Source organism: Neovison vison, chromosome 3 (assembly GCF_020171115.1).
Source record: "Neovison vison isolate M4711 chromosome 3, ASM_NN_V1, whole genome shotgun sequence".
NCBI lineage: Eukaryota > Metazoa > Chordata > Mammalia > Carnivora > Mustelidae > Neogale > Neogale vison.
In genome coordinates, this window is record NC_058093.1 from 62,605,483 (window position 1) to 62,629,278 (window position 23,796).

General features: G+C 35.9%; 1 protein-coding gene across 3 annotated transcripts in view; it reads left to right on the top strand.

Moving 5' to 3' along the window:
• The window catches only part of CSRNP3 (cysteine and serine rich nuclear protein 3), a 208,670-nt gene that overhangs the window by 92,187 nt on the left and 92,687 nt on the right, over positions 1-23,796 (top strand). Inside the window, exon 1 of one of the 3 annotated variants that reach the window (XM_044242250.1) lies at positions 18,649-18,847. The exons of the other annotated variants lie outside the window; for them this stretch is intronic. The gene's annotated coding sequence lies outside the window, so the exon portion shown is untranslated. Of the gene's footprint in view, positions 1-18,648; positions 18,848-23,796 lie in introns of those variants that run through there. 3 annotated transcript variants of the gene reach the window in all.

A 23,796-nucleotide genomic window follows, 5' to 3' on the forward strand; every position in this document is an offset into this window, starting at 1 on the left:
GACCCATCAGTAGATTTTTGAGAGATGTGATCACTCCCCTTGGCACATTGCCCCCTCCCACACCTTTTTTTTTTTTTTAAGCTTCTTTACTTTGCTGGCAGGAAAACCACACTTTCCTGGTTTCCTCCTACCAGTTTTGCTGCCTCTTCTCAGTTTCCTTTACTGGTTCTTCCTCATTTCCCCAGTCACTACCCACTGGAGTACCCAGGGCTCAGTCCTCAGAATGTCTCTCTTCTCTGTTTATAGTCTAGAGGCTTTAAATATTTGTTCAATGGAAAATTTGTATCTTTAGCTTAAAATCCTTCCACAAACTTCAGCTCATCTAGATCGATAGGTAGATAGAGCTACCTATTTGACTTCTCTACCTCAATAGATAATAGACATCTCAAAGTTAATTTGGCTGAACCTGAACTCCTGTTCTTATCCATCCTTGGGAAAACTTTTGCAGGCTTTCCCGGCACAAAGTTTTAACACCCTCTTTGAAACTGCACAAGTGAGAAACCTTAGAGTCAAGCTGTCTCTTCTCTTTTCTCTCACTCAACGTTCAACAAATCCTTTTGACTCTACTTTAAAGTATTTTCAGAACAAACCACGTTTGACCATCTTCACCTGATCCAAGCCGCCATCTTCCTTCGTCCAGATTATAGTAACGGCCTCCTAGCATGTCCTTCTTTCAACCCTTGCTCTGCTACAGTGTATTTTCAACACCACAGCCTGAATCATCTTGAACCTTAATCAGATCATTCATTCCTCTGTTCAAGACCTTCCTGTGACTCTTTATTTCTACACAGAATAAAAATCAAAGGCCTTAAGATGGGCCAGAAATGCTAGCACTGTCTCCTGCTCTTCTTACTCCCCGACCACCTTGCCAGTATCTCTGGTCTTATCTCCTCTTTCTCCCTCCCTTGCTTAGTATTCTCCAACATTTTGCATCCATGTTATTCCAGGAACATGCCAGAGACTTCACCATTACTATTTCTTTCTGGAATTTTCTTCACTCTAGCTATTCTCGTGGCCCGTTTCCTTGCTTCCTTCGGTCTTTGTTCAAATATCAAATTCAAATTGATAAATTCAAATTGTTCAAATTCAAAGTTTCTTTTGAGTGGGGCCTTCTCTGTTCACTCTGTTTAAAATTTGCCAGCCACTTCCTATGTTTCACTTTATTCCCCATCCCTTGTGCAGTTCTCTCTCTATAACATACTATATTTTATTTAGTTTTCTTGTTACCTACTTATTTTGTCTCTTTCATCACCAACTTCCACTAGAATGAAAGTTCCTAGAAAGTGAAAAAAAATTTTTGTCTAGAAGAATGCCGGGAAGATAGTATAGGTTTAATAAGTATTTTTTTCAAGAATGAATTTAGTTTCCAGTTTAAAGATGAGGCTTAGAAAGTCTAAGCTCAAGACCATAGAGAAAGTATGTTTGGCATTGCTAAATTCTTCATTTTGGCCTATCAGATACTGGAGGAGGAGCTGGAGTGGCAATGTCAAACGACAAAAACCCTACCTTGTTCACTCAATAATGATGAAGCTGAGAGAGTTACAGAAGAAAGAAATTATATCTTCAATACAGTTTTGTAAATCAAATGGAAACAATGAAGAAAGGCTCTTACACATTCAGAGGCTGAATCTTAATAGATGAATAGGCATTAGCTAGATGAAGAAAAGAAATAGTCTGATGATAGGAATAGCAGGTACAAAGACACGAGGTATATAGTTGTATTTTATGTTCAGTTTTCTATTCCTGGAGGATAATAATAATTAAAACACACACACACACACACACACACACACACACACACGGGATTTGATAGAAGATAAGATTGAAGCAGGAAGCAGAGTCCAAGGCAAGAAGAGTCTCATTGCCATGCTAAGCATCGCGACAGTGAGTCACTCAGGAGTTCATTAGGGAGTTCCTTGATTACACTTGGTGGTAGTGTGAAGTGGGGAGACCAGAAACTAGACCAGTGCAATAGTCCAGTTCAGCAAAGAAGCTCTGGGCTAGGACAGCAGCAGTAGGGATGCTGCTGAAGAGGCAGAAGAAAGAAACATTTGGAAGGAAAGTCAGTTATTCTTAGTACCTAATTAAGAGGAACTAGGAGTGACAGCGGGAAAGCATTGAGGAGGATTCCAAGTTTCTTGACTTCAGCAGCAGGGGTGGTGTTACTGGAAGAAGACACAGGATGTAAGAGAAAGATGTCTGGTGGAAATAGTACAGGTTCATTGTTGGACACACCGACTTTGAGATGCCTCAGGGAAATCCAAGTGGTGAAATATGAGTGACTATCTAGTGAGATGTCAAGACCGGAGACATAGACATGAAGTCACCTGCATAAAAGTTGAAAATCACACCCTGAAAATAGATCAAGCTGGCAGGGCATGAAAAGGCATAGGAAGCAGTGGGTCGGGAATGCTGGGGAATCCCGCTTGGGCAGGGTTGCAGGAAGGAGGGTTGGATGAGAAGGAGCTGCCATGGCATTCAAGAATCAAGAGAGGTAGAAAATAACTAGGGGAATTTAATGCAGGTGACAGAAGTAGAATATTTTCAAAAGGGGAAAAGATAAAGGGAAAGTGTCTTCTGGAAAAGTCGGTTCTAAAGGAATGGTGGGAGCACATACCTTACTAAAGAGCAGACTGAGAGATTTTAAATTGGAATAATTTCCAAAAATACTGGCTATAAAGAGAAGAGAAAGGGACAGTATCAAGACGGAAGTGCAAGAAGAGTTTTGTTTCATTCTTTGAATGAGATAAGAAACCTATGATCGGGGCTGATATTTACACCAAGATCACCCACTAATTTTTTTTTCTTAAATATTTATTTATTTATTTCAGAGACAGAGAGCATGCAGCAGGTGGGGAAGGGCAGAGGGAGAGAGAGAGAAAGAGAGGGAGAATCCAAGAAGACTCTGTGCTGAGCACGGAGCCCAGTGTGGGGCTCCATCTTAAGAGCCTGAGATCACGACCTAAGCCAAAACCGAGAGTTGGGCGCTTCACTGACCACACTACCCAGGTGCCCCAACCCACTAGATTTTATGGCTGGCACCAGATCTGATTGGCTGGTTTATCTATTCTGCATGGTCAGAGCCCAGAGTCATTAGGCAATGCCCATAGTCCCTGCTAAATATTTTTAATATTCTCTTTCTAATATTTTTAACATTCCCTTGACTATAGGCTGAGGGGAAGAAAATAGAAAAGAGGAATGGCAATCTTTTATAGCAGAGGTCAGCGAACTTAAGGCTAAGGGCCAAATTCGGCCCCTACCTCTTCTGATATGGCCCTCAAAGAAGGATTCTTAAGCGATTGAAAAAACAAAGGTAACAACATCTCACAGCACATAAAAATTTTATACCACTCGGATTGTGGTGTCCGTATATAAAGCATTATTGGCACATGGACACATCCATATGTTTACATATTGTCTAGAGCTGCTTTCACATTACAGTAACAGAGCTGAGTAGTTGTGACACCCGCCATATGTCTTACAAAAGCCTAAAATATTTAGTATCCGGTGTATTACAGAGAAGACTTGTTGACTACTGAATTACAGTACAATTTCCAAAATGAGAAAGGAAGGTGGGATCGAGATACACAGAGTGGTATTGGCCTCAAACAGGGAAAAGGATCCTTGGTCCTATGAAGTGCGGAGAGGGTGAGTGGACTGGGCAAATACAAACAAGTGTGTAGCTAGAGGAGGAAGAGGAGGGGGCCCCATACCATGTCCACCTCACACTCTAAGTAAAAGACATGACATTCTGGAGGACAAAAACTGCGTCGTGTTCATCGGTCTCTCCCACAGTGTTCACTTTCAGTTGCTCTCACTAAATATTTAATTGAATCCCAGGTGAAACTCTATTATAAGTGAATTCCTAGAAATCTCTGCCCTTAGGGCCTTGCATTTAATTCTCTTAGTATCTGGGCCCACATTTATTAAAGTTTGATGTTATGTTTAGAGGTGTGAAGAGCATGGAAACCGGCTTCTTATTTAGGTAATTTCCAGTTCACTAAATGGAGGCAATATAGTCAGAGAGTTAATATTCTTATTCCAATTGGCCCGTTTTCCCCTTTTTTTCAGCCTGAATAGTTCCATGTATCACTAAGGGACTTTGAGACTAAAACTAGTATTTATTAAGCTACTAACAATGAAAAAAAAAAAAAAAAAAGGAACTGTAGGAGACTTGAAAAAGTGGGGGGGGGATTATTACAGAGTACAATATATGGCAACCCTTAGTTATTTTTGTTAGCCAGCATATTGAGTTTTAAGAGTTTGAATTTTAACACCCTTGGCTATACACTACTCATTCAGAATTCACAGTCTCACACCTGCTCATACAAATGCATTGCCAGCCTGGACCTGAGAAGTACTTAAATTTGCTAATGAAGAGTTATCTGAAAACATAAAAACATTCCAGATGACCAGTTTGAGTTTAGTTTTGTTATGACCTATTATGTGCACACACACATACATATATTGTTCATATCAATATACATATATCTGCCCCAATCACCCAAATCACCAGATCACTCCTGTTCACTTAAAAAGTAACGGCATGCCCAGGGTAATCGTATCGCAACAGAGAGATGTATCAAACCAACACTGTTGTGCACCTTAAGCTTATACAATATTATATATATCAATTACAACTCAGTAAATTAAGAAACATCAAAATAAAAAAAAAGTATGAGAAATTCTCAGTTCTTTTTCCTATTCATCTATTATGAATGGAAAAGTTAATTTTTCAAGCACTCAGTTATCTAATGTTCTTTTTTTCCCCTTCAATAAATCTTTGCATCTCCAAAGGGAGTTACACATGGGATGACCTATAATGCTATTCATCTTGCCATGATCTTCCTTGTCATTAATCTTCTAGTAAGGCACAGATTGCTGAAAGGAATACTCCAAAGTGACTGATGATAGCAAGAATGTATCTATGTGTGCAACCTAATAATAACAGGCACATTTTCATTCTCCCATACCACACAGCCTCTGATCTACAGACTAACTTATCTGTAGTATAGCACCAACTTACAGGAAAGCAATGTGTCAGAAGCTGTTAAGAGACAGAGAATGAAAAAAAGACGTGTAAAGCAAAAGAAAGCAAAATATGTTCCCTGTTAATTTATATGGGAATTGGAATATAAGGAGTGTTAGTTTTGTCTTTCCAGATGCATTATTTTCAACATAGACAAAATTTTGTTTCTTTGCCACTTTCTTCAAAAAAATCAGTCTGGTACCAGGGAAAAAAAAGCAGTGTTTGGTCTGTGAAGGTGAGAGAAAACAGCAATAAAAATACAATCTGTCAGCTGTTGATTTCTACTGATAGAGGTGTACCACTAAGATCACTTGTTCTAAATGGTATTGAACTCATAAATAAAGGCTAGGGAAAACAGGGTATGGTCATCTGTTGTGCATGTTTTTTACTAAATATCTTATTTTAGACTTTCTAACTGAGCAACATTTAAATGCACTGGACCAAGATGAATGTTGGAAAGCTGACTTTTTTTTAAAAAATGAACTAAACATAATTTATTAGTAGACTATTCTTTGGAAGGTGTCCCAGAGTCATCCACGAGTAAAGAAAAGGGATATAAAATAGAACTAATAGTTGTACTAATGAGAAAAATCAGGTTCTATTGCTACCATTTAGCTTTGACACATTAGAATTTAAGGGAATATAACTAAGTTAAGAGATCTGTAGGAACTAATAGAAAAAAATATTAAATTTGTATTTTTAAGTCATCTTTATACTGTCCTATTTGTCCTGTATTACAGAATTACTCTCTATGTCATACTTTTAAAAAACAAATGGACCATTTTTTATTTATCCTTAATCCAAGGACTAAAGGTTATAGTTGAGAAGCTCACAAACCCTTTTGTTATTTTACTTGGGAAATATCCCCCTTGTTAAATGATGGAGGAATGGAATTTTTTCCTGAAAATATTTTTTGAATAGGAATATCAGATTTAAATAGTTTACCTGTACACCTTCTAGAGGCAGAGGACATTGTTCAGTGACTTCTGTAAATCCATTCTGAAATGACCCATGGTTGTGAACTGTGTAGTACAGTGTGTGAGTACCAGATTGTTATAACCCCTTGGCAGCCCTCTCTTTGACCACACTTTTCATAATCTTCTGCGAACAATGCTTACCTACCTATCTCCTTTCCTCTATCTTCTTCTATCATGTTACTCTAGAGTCAACCCAAGTTGTATGCTATCTTTTCCCTCGGGGTTCTTAAAGAATGATTCTGACTGCTCCACACTTTCTCATCTCCTTGAGGGGCTACCAAACCACCAGAAGCCTGACTGCCATATTGTAGCGTTTGCTACCAGGCTGAGCTTGAGTTACTCAGGTCATTATGTTTTTCACAGTAGGAAAGCAATACAGTAATCAGGTGATAAAGTACCATTTAAAAGCAAAATCAAAAGATTTATGTATAATTTGGTGAACTACTCATTCAGATAAGAAATGCAGGTCCTTACGTGAACCAGATGTTGCCCCTTTATGGACTTGGCATATAGATCTAGTGTTTCAGTGATCTGTGTTTCATCTCTAAACTATTTGTTTCCCTAGTGTTCATGATGTGGATTGGTTTCCTGAAGCTTAAACATTCAAGGGACCAAAAAACGCTATTATTTTTATATTTAACTGTCCACTTTGGCACAGTGTGTTTAAGGCCAGGAAACATCCTTTTAAACACTATCCATTCATCTAACATACAAAAGGAAATACCTTAATTCCTTATATTAGTTACTAAGGACTACCACTTGTCAAATACATTCCTGCAGTTAAATAATAAAAAGGCAGAGTACTTGAATGAAAAAAGCATTTCTCTAAGCTAAGAAAATGGCCACTTGAAATATTTATGCCTTACTTTTCCTGTCGGTAAAGGATAAAGTTACAAGTGATCTTTCTACTTGCACGTGGCAGCTTAATGTTGAAAAAAAACTGTTTAAAACATCTCAGGAGAAAATTCAAGTCCTTCCAAAGGTTGAACAAATTCAAGTTAGGCAGCACAAACCCCCTAAAAGGCCATATGAAATTGGACTTATAAAGAGAGAATGGTTGAGATCTTTTTTCTTCCTCTCCAAGAATAATTTCTTACTTTTCCAATTCAGTAATAATTCTTCTGTTTGTTCTGTGTTATTGATATTCTACAAAAAGTCATTTCAATTTTGGCAATATAGTCACTGAATCCAAAAATGGACTCTTCATTTGGATTTTATTTTCTCTGCAAATATTTTAAAATTACATTTACTCTCTCTTCTATGAATTTAATGCCAATGTTTATGAAATTGGTACAATATAGGGCACATTAAAATCTCTTTTGTCCTGTGAAAATCTCTGTAACTAAATTGAAATCTGACTATTTTCCATAGCACAGGATGTTCCTTGCCTGAAGAGGAAAGAATAGACAGTTGTGATACACAGAAATTTAGGAAGGAATTTCTACTTTGTAAACCCTTTTTCTTTCTGGTCCATCTGTTGTAGGTTTGAGGGCAGAGAGGGACAGCTCATTATCAGTCGATGTCAGAACAAATATTTCTTATGTTAATGACTATTGAGGTCCAGTGAAATTAATGCTGAGTTAATACAAATGAAAAGTTCTTCTATATGTAATATTAACACATGGACATTTTAATTTAGCTTACATAGTTTTATTTAACACCTGTCATGAATTGACAAAACCCTCTGTGGACAGAAATAGTATTCTTAAAATGTCTTACATATTGGCAGATGTGTTGATCCAAAATATGAAAATGTTTGCAAGGCTCATTAGCAAAGCCTTAATCCCTCTTGCTGTGCACATGTCAGTAGTCTAAAAGAAATCTACCTAGGACTTCAAAGAGACTGTGTTAGGTAAGTAAGTGTATGCAAAACTGAAGGGCAAAAGCATATTTTTTCTGCATTTGAAGGTAAAGAAGGGAAGGGAAAAAATTATTGGCAAAAGGAATAGTAATGTTGGTTGATATTCGAGAAAAAGGCCCAAGAAGTTTTATCAATAGGAGGAATTTTTAACAAAGCTGAAAATGTGTTACCACCTATGGAATGGCTGTAAGAGGAGACAAATTGCAAGTTATCCTGTCTGATCTAATTTTCCTAACTGTTGGGGGAAGAAGGAGAGGAGGGTTGTGCAAGATCTCCAGCTTTTCATCTTTTTTTTTTTTTTTTAAATTTAGGCAACTCCAAAAACATACACTGGAAATGAGTGTTAAACAATAATCCTGTCCTTCGTATAACAGCTTGCATGCTATCAGCATTATCAGACATTCTAAAGACAGCTTTCTAAAGGGCTGTGTACATTCTGTATTCTAAAAACACATTCACAAGAACTTGTTCGACAGCACTGAACATCTCTAATGTGAAAGGCTTGCGGCAAGCTCTAAGGATATAAATATGAATGACAGAGCCTTTGTCTTGAGAGCCCAGTTTATTGGTATCTTTCTAGAACGCAAACACATTAATACAGTATGATGTTATAAAACATATAGTAGACTAATAAACATGGAAGAGAAAGAAAGGAATGGCCTCTTTCTCCCCCATGGGCAAAAGATCTGGAGATAGGCTTTAGGACGGCACTTTTGAACTGAGACTTGAGAGAGACTGAGAGTTCACCTGATGAAGGGAGGAAGAGAGTATAAAAAATCAGAATCCATCTTACGATTAATACTGTACTGTGGACTATAAATGGACTTCTATTCCAAACTCTGTCATTTATAGCCAAACATTCATTGGTCCATGCAGATTAAAAGTTGCCCCTCATGTTGGTTCCTAGTAAACATTCTCAGACTCTATTATGGTTGGTTCTTGCCAATATACAATTAATAACTGTACCCAGATTCACTGACAATGTGCCTAGGTTCAGATGTCTCAGCATCACTGAGCATCTCTCTGGGAGAGCAAGAAAGCAAGAGTTCAGTTGCTGGACTTTGGCCTTGCAAGCACTCTCCAAGTTTAAGGAAGACTCAGTATGAAGACACTAATATTTTCCCAATTCAGCATTTCACTCCCGGCCTTCTCCTTCTTCTGTTGTTAAACTTCTACTGGAGCTACATAAAGTCCTGCTACAGATTTTTTTTTTTTTTAATTCTCAAGCTCTTTTTCCATTTTAAACATGTATCAGGTTCCTCTAGTGCCCTTACTCTTTTTGTTATAATATAATCTCTTTTCTCCAAGCAAGTAAAGTAACTCACCCCAATGTAGGGCTCCGCAGCTGGGTCAGAAGTAAGATTACTCACTGACACTGACACCTGCAGTCACCCCCTGGGTACCTTGCCACTTAGAGGGTGGGAGTAGATATTGGAACCTCCTCACAGTGCCTCCACAGTGAACTGAGAAAAAATACAGTGTGTGGTTGCTCAAAGAAAGTGCTGGAAAGCTATCTGTTCATCAATCAAAAGTAATCATGTCTTAAGGGAGCCTCATAGACAGGATAGCATCAAGCACCAACTCCAGCCTGAGGGTAAAATATGGAGACAGAGTTCAATTTCCCCACTATCTAAAAGCTTAAACATACAGCAGTTGAAATCATTTGAACAATATTCTTATTTTGAAATGCTTTTCTTATTATTGAACTAATTCTAGCATAATTAAATTCAGTACAACAATTCTAATATTATTACATTTTACGTTGTATTACTAGTAACAGAAAAAAAAGAACACTCGTGAAATGTTCAAACAGCCAAAATAAAAAATCAAAATCACCTATTACCTAACATCCAAGAAATAACTATTTTTATGATTTTGATTCTATTTTTCCAATTATTTTATACTTATATAATATTTAAAATATTGAGCTCAAAGTGTGTGTATTGCTTTGTAGTCACACATACTCCCCTAAGACCTTTAGTTCCCCTCCAGTCTTTTTCCATACATCTTAGTCATAATAGTATTTGGTAGTATTTTTGGTAAAAATTTTCACTAATTTTGTACACATTTTTATTGTTTTTCTATAGTCATAATGATACTAATTTTAGGAGCTGTCTCAAATTCCACCACATTAATCTATATTTAGTACATATAGATGATCTCAAGTTTTAATTATTCTAAGTATGCTATCTTGAAATATCTTTGTCTTTAAAAGCCTTATTCTTTCTGTAGTCCATGAACCCATAAATTTATTGCTGCCACCTGGCTCTGTAGTGACCGCAGAACACAGTAAATTAGACTAGGTTGCTAGTGGAGTAATGTCCCCATCAGCTTTCTAGGTCAGAGACACACTATATAAATACAATGTAACAAACATACACAGACAAGGTTAGAGTCACCTCCCTGTGACTGGCTGGAAAACAGTAGCAATAGGACGCTCCATTCTTTTTCTCAGCCATCATAATTGCGTGTTCCATAGATAACTATCAGTAATTAAAGAGGCAAAGATCCCAGGCAGGCTATGCCCTCTGAAGAGTAGCAATTGCTACAGTATCTATGGTTGTCAACTAAAGTTATCACGGATCGTAATATTCAAATAAAATGTGTCTATACCTCTTTTTATTCTTAATCCAACATGGTTTGCTAGTGACATAGGAAATTCTTAGAATATCTAGATAGAGTTGTTTTTTTTTTTTTTAAGATTTTATTTATTTATTTGACAGACAGAAATCACAAGTAGGCAGAGAGGCAGGCAGAGAGAGAGAGGATAAAGCAGGCTCCCCACTGAGCAAAGAGTCCGATGCGGGGCTGGATCCCAGGACCCTGGGATCATGACCTGAGCCGAAGGCAGAGGCTTTAACCCACTGAGCCACCCAGGCGCCCCCTAGATAGAGTTTCTTAAGACTATGACCAAAACTTGTTTTTCCCAGTTTATATACCAGACTGATGGGCTCCCCACCCCCACTGGCATGTTGCTATTCTAAACTAAAACAGGTGTGAAAAGAATGTCTGTCCTTTAGCTTGACCACCCAAATTAAGTGGCACCACCTTCAAATACAATGGGACATGTATATACTAGGAACACATATGTCCATAACAATCATATTCCAGTATAGTAAGGGTGTTTAATTTTCTTCCCTCCACAGATAAAAATTGGAGCCAAACATGCTTGGATCATGGTTTCATGTAATCGTGCTCTTTGATAAAAATAGACATGAATAATGAATACTAAATAGGAAGCTGACTATATGAACAAGAAAGAGAACGCATGCCTCATTTCAAAGAAGCCAGTCACTAGCATTAATAGCAAGCCACGGGATTAAGCTCGTTAAAACATTTGCCTAAAGGAGAAATCTAATTTATTTCTTGTATTTCTTCATGTTGTATGATTACTAGAAAGCATGGAAGTGGATTTTGTGATCTGGATTGTGATTTTCGTCTGCACTAAACACTTTTATATAGTTTTGGTGTTGTTTTTTTTTTTTTTAATGTATGACCACCACAATTAAGTTCAATTGATGGTATTCCAGAGTTAAAGTTTTATTGTGGAAAAGTCAGTCTTTGTTCTTTTTTAACCTTTAATCAGTTCACAGAGAGAAATGCTACACCTTCACAAGTTATCTGCGATAGAGGGAGTTGTGTATTTAGGTAACAGGTTTTGTCTGTGAGCTCCTCTGACAGGCATTGAGCACTCAGGGGCCAAAATGGCATCTTTGTATCCTTAAAACTTCATACTCTTGCCTGGTGCATGGTAGACTTTCCGTGTTTACTGCAGAATGGCTTCACATCTGAACTTTTTTCGCTATTTCAAACCATGGCTAGTGGTGTCTTCATCTGTGCTGTCTCCCATATTGAAATTCCTGGATTCAGGGTTCTTCCTCACTTCCAGCTAAAATATCTGTTGATTTACTTTCTCAATATGTTTCTCTCCGTTCCCAGGGGTGCCACTGTCTTCATTTAGAGCTTTGTAACTATTTTCTGGGATGTTACAGCAGTCTCATTTCGCCTCCCTTCTTCTAGCCCCTCTCGCCAATTCATTCTCCAGAGTTACCTAATAAATCACAAGCAAGACATTTAAACATCCCTGTGAGTACAAACTGACACCAAGGTGAGTTCCAAACACTCCAGCATCCCAAATGCATAATCCCATGAAGATCAAATAACCTTATCATTCTCATGGTGAAATTTTTAGTTTCCTTCATATGTATTATTAGTCATGCCTCAGAATCTATATACTCCAACCCTGCTGCCTAGAATACACTTCTCCTTTTCCACAAAAGAACTTCTGCACATCTTTTAAGATTTATTTCCCATGTCACCCCTTCTGTGAAGACCACCCTGATTGCCTTAGGAAGCATGCTCCCAGAAGAGCTGCATTGCATTAAAGCCATACTCCTGAGTTGGGATACTGATTGTCACATTGGCAAGTCATTTAACCAGTCTGGGCCTCAATGGTCATCCATGAAGTAGAGATGGTGAAAGTAGCTATTTCATAGGTTTTTGCAGTGGTCCTGAGTTAATTAATACATACACAGTAAAGCACTTAGGTCTTAGTAAGTGCTTAATAACTTTTAGCTATTTTTATATAGTATTAATCACTCCTGCCTTGATGTTCTTACTATTCAATTACAGAACTTACCCCATTAGACAATAACTTTTTATGTCTCTAGATGGAGAGCCACTTAGTTTGTAGACTGTGACTCATTCATCTGTTTCAACTATCAAGAGCCCTGAACAAGGTTCTGAGCATAGAGTACTCAGTGAGTGTGCAATGAAAAACTGTATGAATGAATGAATGAATGAACGAATGGACAAACTCACATAAATAATATGCCAAAGCTGTCTCTATATGACTCTGTTATACAAGTTGTAGTAAATTCCATCCATCAGCTGATTCTTTGGATAAAATAAAATATAGAAAACCTTTTTGTGTACCTTACCCCAAATGCAGCCCTTTCAATTATGGTGCGAGCTTCCCATTGAAAAGGAAAAGCTGCAGGTCCTATTAAATTATTCTTTTTTCTTTTTTTACCTGCTCAGTTCATGTTTGGTTTTTGTGTATGCTGTTTGATTCCATATTTTTTGTCCCAGGTTAGACATCTAATTCAGCATAAGAAGAAATCATTGTAATTAACTTTGATGGTTACTAAGAAATAAATGTATTCTTTGTGTTCTCAGGGAGGAGGTTTGCTTCATTTACTCTTTTCTCTTGATAAATGCTGTTTTTAAATGCCTTTGTGGTGATAAAGAGATTGAAGGGCAGGGGGGAAATCTGGATACTTTCTTCTCTGGGTCACTTTGCATAAAGACTTCTTTCCAGCCATGTTCCCGTGATTTATGTACATATTGTATGTGCAGCAGCAGCAATTACAGAGCTATTCCTGCCATTTTACCTGCCTAATTCTGAGTGGCCATTCACTAGCCACTTAACTTCCCCTTTGGTATCCTAATATCCAGATAGAATGATGATTCAAAAGGATAAAACTCCCCACAGGCTTATGTGTGTGTGTGTGTGTGTGTGTGTGTGTGTGTTGTTTTAGTTCCCATTCTCCAAAATATATATATTTTTTATAATCTTTGCAGAACTGGGGTGTATTTGTCTTTTCCCTACAGTATTTTCCTGTCTTAGGAATCAGACAACAGGAAGAAACCTAAGTGCTGTCTTCTACATAGTTTATTTAGGGAAAGTCCTGCTGCTTCAGTCTTTTGCAGCCTCCCAAACAGAACATTAACAATGTTTGATAGGAACAATTTTTCACAATATCTAAAGGTTGACAAACTGAGCCCAATACAAGAGAAAATACCTGTGAAATTAGTAAATCTGTCTAACAAACATAAACCGGTTTAATGTTCTCTAGTTGCCATAGGTCACTGGTAACTGATTGGTTGAACTGCTGACTTTCACACTGTAAGAAGATCAGAGACTGGTTCACCCAACATATTTGAAATTCTGTCTTTCTTCAGGATGAATCCCTTTCTTCTCATTCCTCACTCAGTACCTTTAGTTCAGATGCTCATCATTTCTTCCCATTTCCTCTTCATCAGCCTCCCTGCTGCTGCCTCAGAGCCCCATGGTCTAGCCACTTTCCAATAGTTGGAGTTGCATTCTTAGCCATGTAGACCACACCTCTTTTCTTATGTCTTGGAGACTTCTAAGCAGCCATGTTGCAAAATCTCCTCATCTCAAGCTTCAGAGCCCTCCCAGAAGGATCATTAGACTTCTTGTTTCCCTTTCAACCTCCCATCACTTGTCTGTCATCCAAATTTCCTCAAAATTCCTCTCACAGTTAAGCTCTTCCTCTTGTTTCTGGGCTTTTTCCCAAGAACCATCTTGCAAATGGGAATTCCTCTTCTCTGGGCTAGTTAAGCAGTTGATCTCCTATTCGTTCAGAAATCCCTTTCCTTCAGCACAGTCTTCTCAGATAACTGAGTTCTTCTTTGCTTTGAATACTCCTTGAATGTTTTTACCTCTCTTTTTTCACTCTCCCAAGTTGTATTTCCTTTAATAAACCCATTCAGTGCATTCATTTTATTGAATGAAATTCCTTGCTTTCATTGAATATGTATATCAGCTTGCAGTTTCATGTACTTTAGGTTATTGTATTGTCTCTGCCATACATGTCAATATGTTCTAGTTAGTAATTGCCAAGTAACTACCACAACACTTAGTGACTTAAAACAGCAACCATTTTATTATATCTTACGAATTCCGGAGGACAAAAATTTGAGAAAAGCTCAGCTAAGTGATTCTCTTCCACATAGTGACAACTAGGATCTTTTTTTTTTTTTTTTTTTTTTTTGGTGTCCATTTGGTGGATGGATAGGTTCCAAAGGTCCAAGATAGCACTTTATACATGTGTCAGGCATCAGAATGGCTAAAATGTTGGGCTCAGTTGGGGCTATGACCCGAGAACCTATAGGCGGCTTCACCCTGGCTGTCTTGTGGTAGTCAGTCATTTTATGTGGCAGTCAAGGCTCCTGGAGTGAGCGTTCCAAGAGGTTCAGGTGGAAATGGCAACATTTTTTAGCACTTAGCCTCAGACTCTTCAAAACATCGATTTTGCAGTCTCTCTTGTTTAAGCAAATCATTAATACTAGCTTACAATAAAGGTGAGTGAAATAAGATCCCATCTCCTGATGACAAGTATAGCATAGAATTTGCAGCCATCAGGTATGTGTGTGTGTATTTGATAGATGATTTTTAATTACAATAATGATTTTCTGATTTTAGGAAACAATACTGAAAATGTAGAAATTGTATTGATTATACATAAAATGCATGTTAAGTCAATAAAATATTCAAACTTTTAAAAACATGTCTATACTTTACTACCCGTCCATAACATGCTCAGCAATTTATTTCTACTTATTTATTTATTTATTAGCTAGAAAGGCTATAATCTTCTTAGGAACAGTGTATATTTCATTTTTTATATCCCTAGCAACTGTTTCAAAGCTTCATTCATAGTAACCTCTCAATAAAGTTTTGTTGAATTGAATTGAATTAGTCTTGGATTTTGAGGCTGACATGGGCAACTTATTGACTTCTTTGAATGTGTTATAAGGGAGGTGAAATGTAGCAAGAAAATCCCTCCTGATCAAGGGTAAATCCAACAGGAAGTGCTGGTATATATATGCCACTTAATACAATTACAGGAAACACAGGTGATAGTGTAAGTAATTTTCCTCTGTCTTCCTTTATGTAGTAGAATGCTCAAAGGATCATCCAATTAGTATGTTTCTGCCCCAGTTACTGCATGAGCTGGATAGCACCCATTTTGGGTTACTTCCGATAAGCTTTGGTTATTTTGTAGAAAAGGGCGGGGGAGGGGCAGAAGAAATGATTCTAGGATGTGTCTTTCCCATTAGAGAAAAAACCAACTAATAGAGTCAATAGTAAGAAACACGTATCTTTTTTCAATTCACAGTCTTTAGTGTAACAAAGTAAATTAAAACATCTTTTTAATCTTGGATGGGATTTGCTCCTTTAAGTTCTGATCTTGTGTTTCTCTGTTAATTTCAAATTTTAAGAATTCTTGGCTGATGAGACTGTTATATAAGCAGAGACACCATTGTTCATTGTGTAATGCGAGAATCAGATGCTCTGCTGTAATTCCCTTGTCATGTCACTGACAGTGAGTTCCAGAATTTTGATTGGAAAGATGGGTATATTTTGTAATTTGTTTTAATCCTGAGACAATTTTATGAGTGTTGTCTTAAATTAGTTACTAAATTTATTTCTATTTTTCTCTGCATTTATTAGAAAAAAAAATCACTTCCTGCTTCCAAAAGTCCTGTTTGTCTCTGTTATTAGGATAACGTGTTTAAAAATTCTTTTAAACAATCATCAGGATTTTACCTCATCTTCTTATTTTATTAATGTTAGTTGACAATTCTTGGTCAAAGCCAATTTAGAGAACTAAACTATAAAAATATTGCCGTGTATCTCCATGACATGCTTTCCAAAGACTTTGCTGTTCCTGTTTTGCAGACTTAAAAACTAAAGCAGGAGATGCTAGAGTAATTCCCCAAATGACCAAGGTCATTTAAGACAATAGCAACCTGGAAAGGTTATTACTATTTCATGATCATTCTGTCCTTTTCTAGATCTTTCTAGCTCTGTCATCCACCTTTAAATAGCTTTTTTTTAAAAAAAAAAATAATGGACTTAATGGGCCTTTATATTTAATATATACTAAGTTTATAGACTATAGTCTTTCTATGGGACATTCCTTATTTTACTGGTATTTGTTTTAATTGCTAGCTATTTCTATATTCCTTATGTTTATTTATTTTCCTTACTGTAAATTATTTCATTACCTCCATTCATTCAAACTTTACATACATGTAGTTTTTATTTCCAATTTCACACCCCTTGCCCTCCCTCTTTCAAGAATTTGGAAGTAATTTGGTTTTCTGCTGATTCTTTCCTTCCATTTGGCAACCATTTTATTTCACTGTTTTTGAAGTGATGCAGTAAAAGAAAAATGGCTGCCTTTTGTTTATTTCCTTGTACATTAACATGATGACGTCATCAAGGATATTAACTAGAATGTGCATATCTTTAAAAACCTAGAGGCATGCTATAATACATGAGCACTCTGTTTCCCTTTTCCCTTTAATGCCCCCAAGGTTTTGTAGCTTTAGCGTAGCTCTTGTGTGCAGAGGAAAAAAATGAACATGAGCATTTTGGAACAAATGCATTAAAATGGTGGCATTTAAAACATATGTGAATAGTTCTCAATGTTAGGAAAAGTCCACCAAAAGGCATTTATTTAAGTCATAAGACATTCTAAATCAATGTTAGCCCAACAAAAATGTATTGTAAAGAACCATGTTAGGTCATTGTATTCAGGGACTGGGCTATTTAGCTACAGTTACTTAGTCTGGCTTAAAATTATTTTTAAAAAATTTCAATTGACACCAAAAATTTTAAGTTGTAATTGTTTCCAGAAAATAATTTCTTATTAATGGAAGGCTTAAACAGGTATATATGTTTACTATTTTTAAGATTACTAAATTATTTACAAACACTATTAAAATGTACTGTATGTCTATACAGAAAATTTATTTTCTGGTCGTCATTTATGGTGCTTCTGCCTTTTCTGTCTGTGCTCTTTGTTGCACTTTGCATGTATTTGTCATAAAATTTCAACTGAGATTAACAAGCAACAAGCTTTTAATTACCAATTCAATGTAGACAGATTATTAAAGAGATAAGAAATCAATTTTTTTCATCAAGTTCCAGTAACTAAGTAGCTTTTTCATTTGGAGATCCACAATCCATTTTTGAATGTGAAGAAATGATTTGGGGCAATTATTTAATTATTGAAACATTTAAAAAATGCCAATCTGATGATATATGTATGTACATGTGGAGACACGTATGTACATACACACATGTGGGTATAGAGAAGAAAATTCCTGTAAATGTTAAAGAGCTCTGAAACTACTTGTTAACACTGAAATCAGATAAGGTAAACCATATGCTTTATTGAGGTTAGCTGTCTAGAATAAGTTACTGCATTTTAAGAATTAATATGAAACACATGTCCTTTAGATCTTTAAATTGAAATCTTCATTGTTCTTTTAAGTCAGCTGTTCTAGGAATGTGTCATCTTTTGAGAAGATAAATTAATCACCTTCCTCATTTATATACATCAATAAGAGACTCACCCTCTTATCTACTTTATCAAAAGTAATTAGAATAACTCTATTTTTATTCACATATAGTATCTATCAGGGATTGAGATTTTCTACTGAGGAGATTTTGAGGGAAACAGCCACTTATCCTTTTAGAAAATAACCTCCTCCAAGAAAAAGAAACCCCAGCAATCTAAAGGTTAAAACACACTGTCAAATCATTCAGTTGAGCAAGGCTCTTTACTAACATTTATACAAAAGTACTTTCAGAAAGCAGAAGGTAGAAAACCGCTTTTTGTTAGTTCTCTTTCCTTAAATTATTATTCAGCCTCTTATTCAAATAAAATCTAGTTAACTTCTTTTGAATGCCTGCTCTAACATTTTCCATAATAATAATAATAAAAAAAATCTTGTGAAAGGATTTCCATAAGTCGGGCTGCATTAATGACTTAGAGCAGCTTCATAATCTGTTATTCCTTCCTCCTAGCAGACCTCAGCTGATAAAAATATCCATAGACACAGTGAAGTCAGTGGCATGCCTGGCTTTCTCAGACAAAACTCCCATGTGATCACATATAGGCAGCCTCAGTGAGGCTGATGCCGTGCAGCGAGCAGTAGGTAATGAGTCTTTGTGCAGAGTGAGGCTCTTGTCGCTGAACAATAAAGCATACGGTACCAGCAATAAAACACAGGGCTGGCAAATTTAAGAAGATTCCGCTGAACCAGGAAGAACAGTGCCTTCGGTGATGCTGACACATATTATAAAATGATAATCAATTTATTTTGGATTCTAATGAATAAAGAGTGCAAGGACTAAGACTACAGCTATTTGAACAGGTCAGTGATTTTATAAATGACTCCAACACTTCCTTGCGTTAGATTGGATTTAAATTAGGATGGGCTAGTGTGTGTTTTCCCTTAAACAAAAACTTTGCAAGGTATTTGCAGTGTGTAATATGAAGGATGCACATGAATTGACCCAGTGTGATTAAATTGTTGCTGTAGTCAGATGTGTTAGAGAAATGTTTATATGATTATAGTAAACCGAAAAGTTATTTATCCTATTTAAAAATTGATGAGTAAGAAAAAAATGCATCCGATGATTTCTAATCTTCTATATATGCAGATAATATAAATCAGAATGCTACTAATAAATTGCTCCAATAAAAAGCTTCAGATTTATTTTTCCAGTGTTAAAAAAAATCCTGTATTATAATAGTTCACATGTCTTATAAATTGATGATGTATCATTCAGATTTTTATTGATGCCTTTCTGTACAGTATAAGAGGAAGGTTTGGCATGTTTAGTTATTTAAGTGAAAAAATTTTAAATAAGAGAATTTTAAAACGTTAATAATGCTACTGTTAGAACAATGCATTTTATATTTAACTACAGTAATATATATCTATGTTGGTTGTGTGCCTTTTATTTTTCAATTTATGTATCTTTTGATAAGTGGAAAATACTTCATAAAACCTTTTATTTTATACATATCATTCACTCACTAATGGAGAAAAACAAATTAGCTTAATTTTCAAAAAAAGAATGGGTTAATTTTGTGATGATGCATATTTCCATTGACTCACCATTTAGAAAAGAATGTGTGTCTTCATGTATATTTATAAAAATATGCACACACATGACCTTCTGTATCTAGAAAATAACCACTTCTTGGGTTTATGAGCAGTAGAGAAGTTTATGTTTGAAATAGCGAGATTGCTGTGTGTAGGAAGACAAGGGAAGAAATAACTCTAGCAAATAATAGCACAACACTGAACATCCTTGCCAAAGACAGACAAGCATTACTGCTACATGAATCTTTAAATTTCAATACCTAGTTTAACTTTGCTCTACATTTTTACTGCTGTATTGTTTGAAAGGCATCTTGGGAGCTAAATTCTTAACAATTAATTTCTCGGACACCATTTAGGATGATCGTCTTTAAGACACTAGGGCACATTTAACATTTTATAGATTTACTATAGTGACTTCGTGTATGTGTACAGTAACTAAAAGATATTTATGCTTGTAAAATGCTGTTTAAACCACCACCACCTCCACAAGACAAAATACCCCATGTCCCTAATTATGCCGGCAATATGTATGCCAATGGGAAAGAAAATAGCTATGTTTCAAAAACAAGAGAAGTTAATGAAATTTTTAAATTGGTTTTCCACATGTATTTAAATGAAGTATTTGACTATTTGGGTTTCCTTGGTTACCATAGTTGCTGCTGACAGCTTCTTTTGGTGGGGAGGGGGGAAAAGCAGGACTCTAAAACAAAGAGTTAAAAACACTTATCCATTAATAGATACGGGGTCTGTGATGCTGGCAGCCCAGGGAAGTCCGTGCCCACTCCCCATCGCCTGTTCCATCCCTCTGGTGATTCAGGTATTAGGCACAACTGCGGTTCCACACTTCCTTACCCAGCATTCCGTTTCAGCTGCTGGAGGGCTGCCTGAGCCTTATGCAAATGAGACCAGCTCTGAGGCTTTGACTGCAGAAGCGAGGGTGGGGGAGTGGAGGGGGGCAGAAGGGAGTTCAAAGGTCACAGGGCTGGTGGAAGGCTGGATCAGTTGGCCGAAAAAAATGCACGGGGCTTCTCTGCAGCAGTGTTTTGCAGCAGTTAAATGAAGTGTGCTTTATTTCTCAGAGGGAAGATTTTACAGCGTGTGCCGTAGTCGTTTAAAGTGCACGCAGGTACGGTGACAGATTTCATGATGCGCCTAATTTTATCTCTATAAAAGACACTGATGAGGACTGGCTATTTTAATTCATTGTGGAAATTGGCAAGGCGTTCTCGGTATTCAGCTTCCCTTAAGTAGTTTATTAAATCGTCTTAATGTTGTGGTTGTTTTTTTTTTTCAATTGGAAACATGGGTGTTTTGTTCCAATGGGATAATTTCATGTGAGGAAAACACTGAATTGGGGCTTCTAAATAATTTTATTTTTTGGAAAGTTTTTGATGGCAGAGAGATGTCTGGGTTGAGACATCTAGATAAATAAATATCAAGACTTACAACTTTAACGGAATTTTCCCATTTTTAAAAAATGTATTTTAAATTAGACCTGGGTTCATAGCCCAAGATTCTCGTGAGGTGTCTCCAATTAAATAATGTAATTCTTTTGTTCCTATCCCACAAGACATCATAAGGACAGTTTTAATAAGTTGTATTTTCATTTCATTTTAAGAGAGGGTTTCGGTTTTGATGGTGTTCGTTCTATATTTATTGCTTATTTGGGGGTTATATTTTTTAAATGCTTCTGTAATTTTTCTAGTTGTAACTAATTTTCTTTGGGACTTTTTAGACAATGCTATTTTGAACTCAACATGTTCAACTTCCTATGACTTTTCCTTTCAGTTAAGTCTGGATTGTAAAGTGATTCTCATAAATGTCACAGGCAGGACAAAAGTCCTCTTTTTCCATGCACTAAATATCACACTTTTGTAAAATGTGTGATTACATCATAGTAAAGTCTGACCTGTACCAAACAAATGTGTACTCACTTTATTGTTCATAATATTTTTTTTATTTCCAAAACATATTTTTAAATAAACTTAATTAAAGCAGCATGATCAGACGTTTATCCTTGTCATTAAAAATTTTAAATGTATCAACTCAGCAGTTAAAATGTTGATGGGGGAAAAAATGTTACCTAATTTGCATCAAGCGTGCATCTGTCTATATTACAGGTTGTATGTGTATGAAAATTTATGTTGGAAAGATGAAGAGACAAAATAATGTTTAGTCATGAAATTACTGCTTTATGCTTTTTTATTTGCATAAGATTTTAAAATGAATTCTATGAAGCTTACATACAAAGAGCTAATACATATTTAGATAAACTTAATTACTTTCTTTGCACTGAAAAGAGGGCGTTAATTTTATTATAATGATTAAGGCTTAGTAGTTTGGCAACAATATCTTTTATTTAAAAATGGGGGGTGGGGTGGGTAGAGGGTAGACCAAAACAGGAGGATAGCTGTTTTAAACAGTGAAGGACAATTATTTCAAATATTTATGAAATGCCTTTGTGGTAGTCACTTAGGGCCTGATTCTTAGCCTTTATCACTTTGTGGGGACATTATGACATTTATCCTGCATTCTGAGGTTAATTTGGGAAAAGGAATTCATATTTTGTGTGAGTTTTTTATAAATGCAAAAACTGCTATTTTCTTCTAAACTCTTTCTCTTTTGAAACTTTCAGTAATGACTGCAACTAAAAGGGTAGATTTTAAAGAATTTCCTTCTTATGTTGAATGGAATATGCTGTCCTCTGGCCCAAACAACATATTTGTAGACTTTTGTTTTGCATATATATAAATATGTGTGTATGTATAAAGTTATATATCATGAAATAAATATGTGTAGATGCATTTTGTATATGTTATCTATTATATATTATGTCTCTAGTGTCTATTATAATACATATATGTTATATACATACATAGCCAAATAAAATCTTTCTTATGGTTAACCATATTTAATTGAACAATTCTGAAACACAGAAATTTTCATTTTACTTTTACCTCAGGTCATGCCCACAGTTTGTCTACTAACCTCTGTGTGTGTTCTAGGCAGAGCACAGTGAGAAGGGAAGGGCCCAGCATAAATTCATTGAGGCAGTCCAATACTGTTAACTTTTAAGCGCAACCAGTATCAGGTAGCACATTCTGAATATCGAAATAAAAACAGTATGGGCCAAAGAAGAAACCCTGTAAAGGTTCTTGGAGAAAACCTGGTAACAGACAAGTGTGAAATAAAGAGAATTGTGCTTCCGTAAGCCACGAGAGAGCTATGTATGTCCTGCAGCAAATTTATGGCTTTGAATATCCTGGATAATTTATGTCTCTATGCAAATTCAGTCAAAACTTTGAAGTCTCTTTTGCATTAGCTTGAGCATACTACTTCCATACAAATCTCAGCAGCACGGACATAGTAGGTTCATGGGCTGGATATTTAAACATATGTAGGAAAATGTGCTTTGTGTCAATGCAGTTCAAATCAAAATTGTAAAGTAGAAGAGTAAATAGAGTAAAATAGAACAAATCATTGAAGGATACGCAGTTAGTGGACTTGAAGAAATGGTGTTATATCAGATTCCAAAGAAATCTTTAATGATTTTTCAAAAATTAATTTCCTGCTTTCTGATTACCAGTCTGTCTTTGTCATCACTCAAAACTAGAGACCATATTGTGAGCTTGGAAAAGATTTTAGGGCAAATATGTTTGACTCAGTCTAGCAGTATGGAACGTAGTCTAAAATCTACAAATAACTGTTGTCATCTTAAAATCACATGTGTAAGTTTTAGGTTGTATTATCACTGGATATGTCCCTTTCCTGAAATTCTGGTTTCTATAAAATAGAAATAAGAGCAGAATGACTTACAATATATAAAAGGAAAATGTCCAAAATAATTGAGTATTCAAAACAACCACATTTATTTCTTTTAACCTGACATTTCTTAGGAAACAAGCAAAATAAATGATTGCATTTTTTAGTTACCTATTCTGGAATTGAAATAGAATTATATTCATTTTATAGAAAAGTATAATAAGATTATAAAGTGATCTTAAAGACTTTTATTCCATATTATTAAATGCATGACAATGCTATAGTAATACTTTGTCTAGAACAATTGGGAAATAATCTGCATTAAATAAACCAATTTTCCAAATAGATGAAGTTTATAGCCTTAATGGCCAGTTTTTTTAAATATTACTTGCTTTCAGGGACACAAAGTATAGAACGTATCATTCTGCTTTGTTAAGCAAATAGAAATC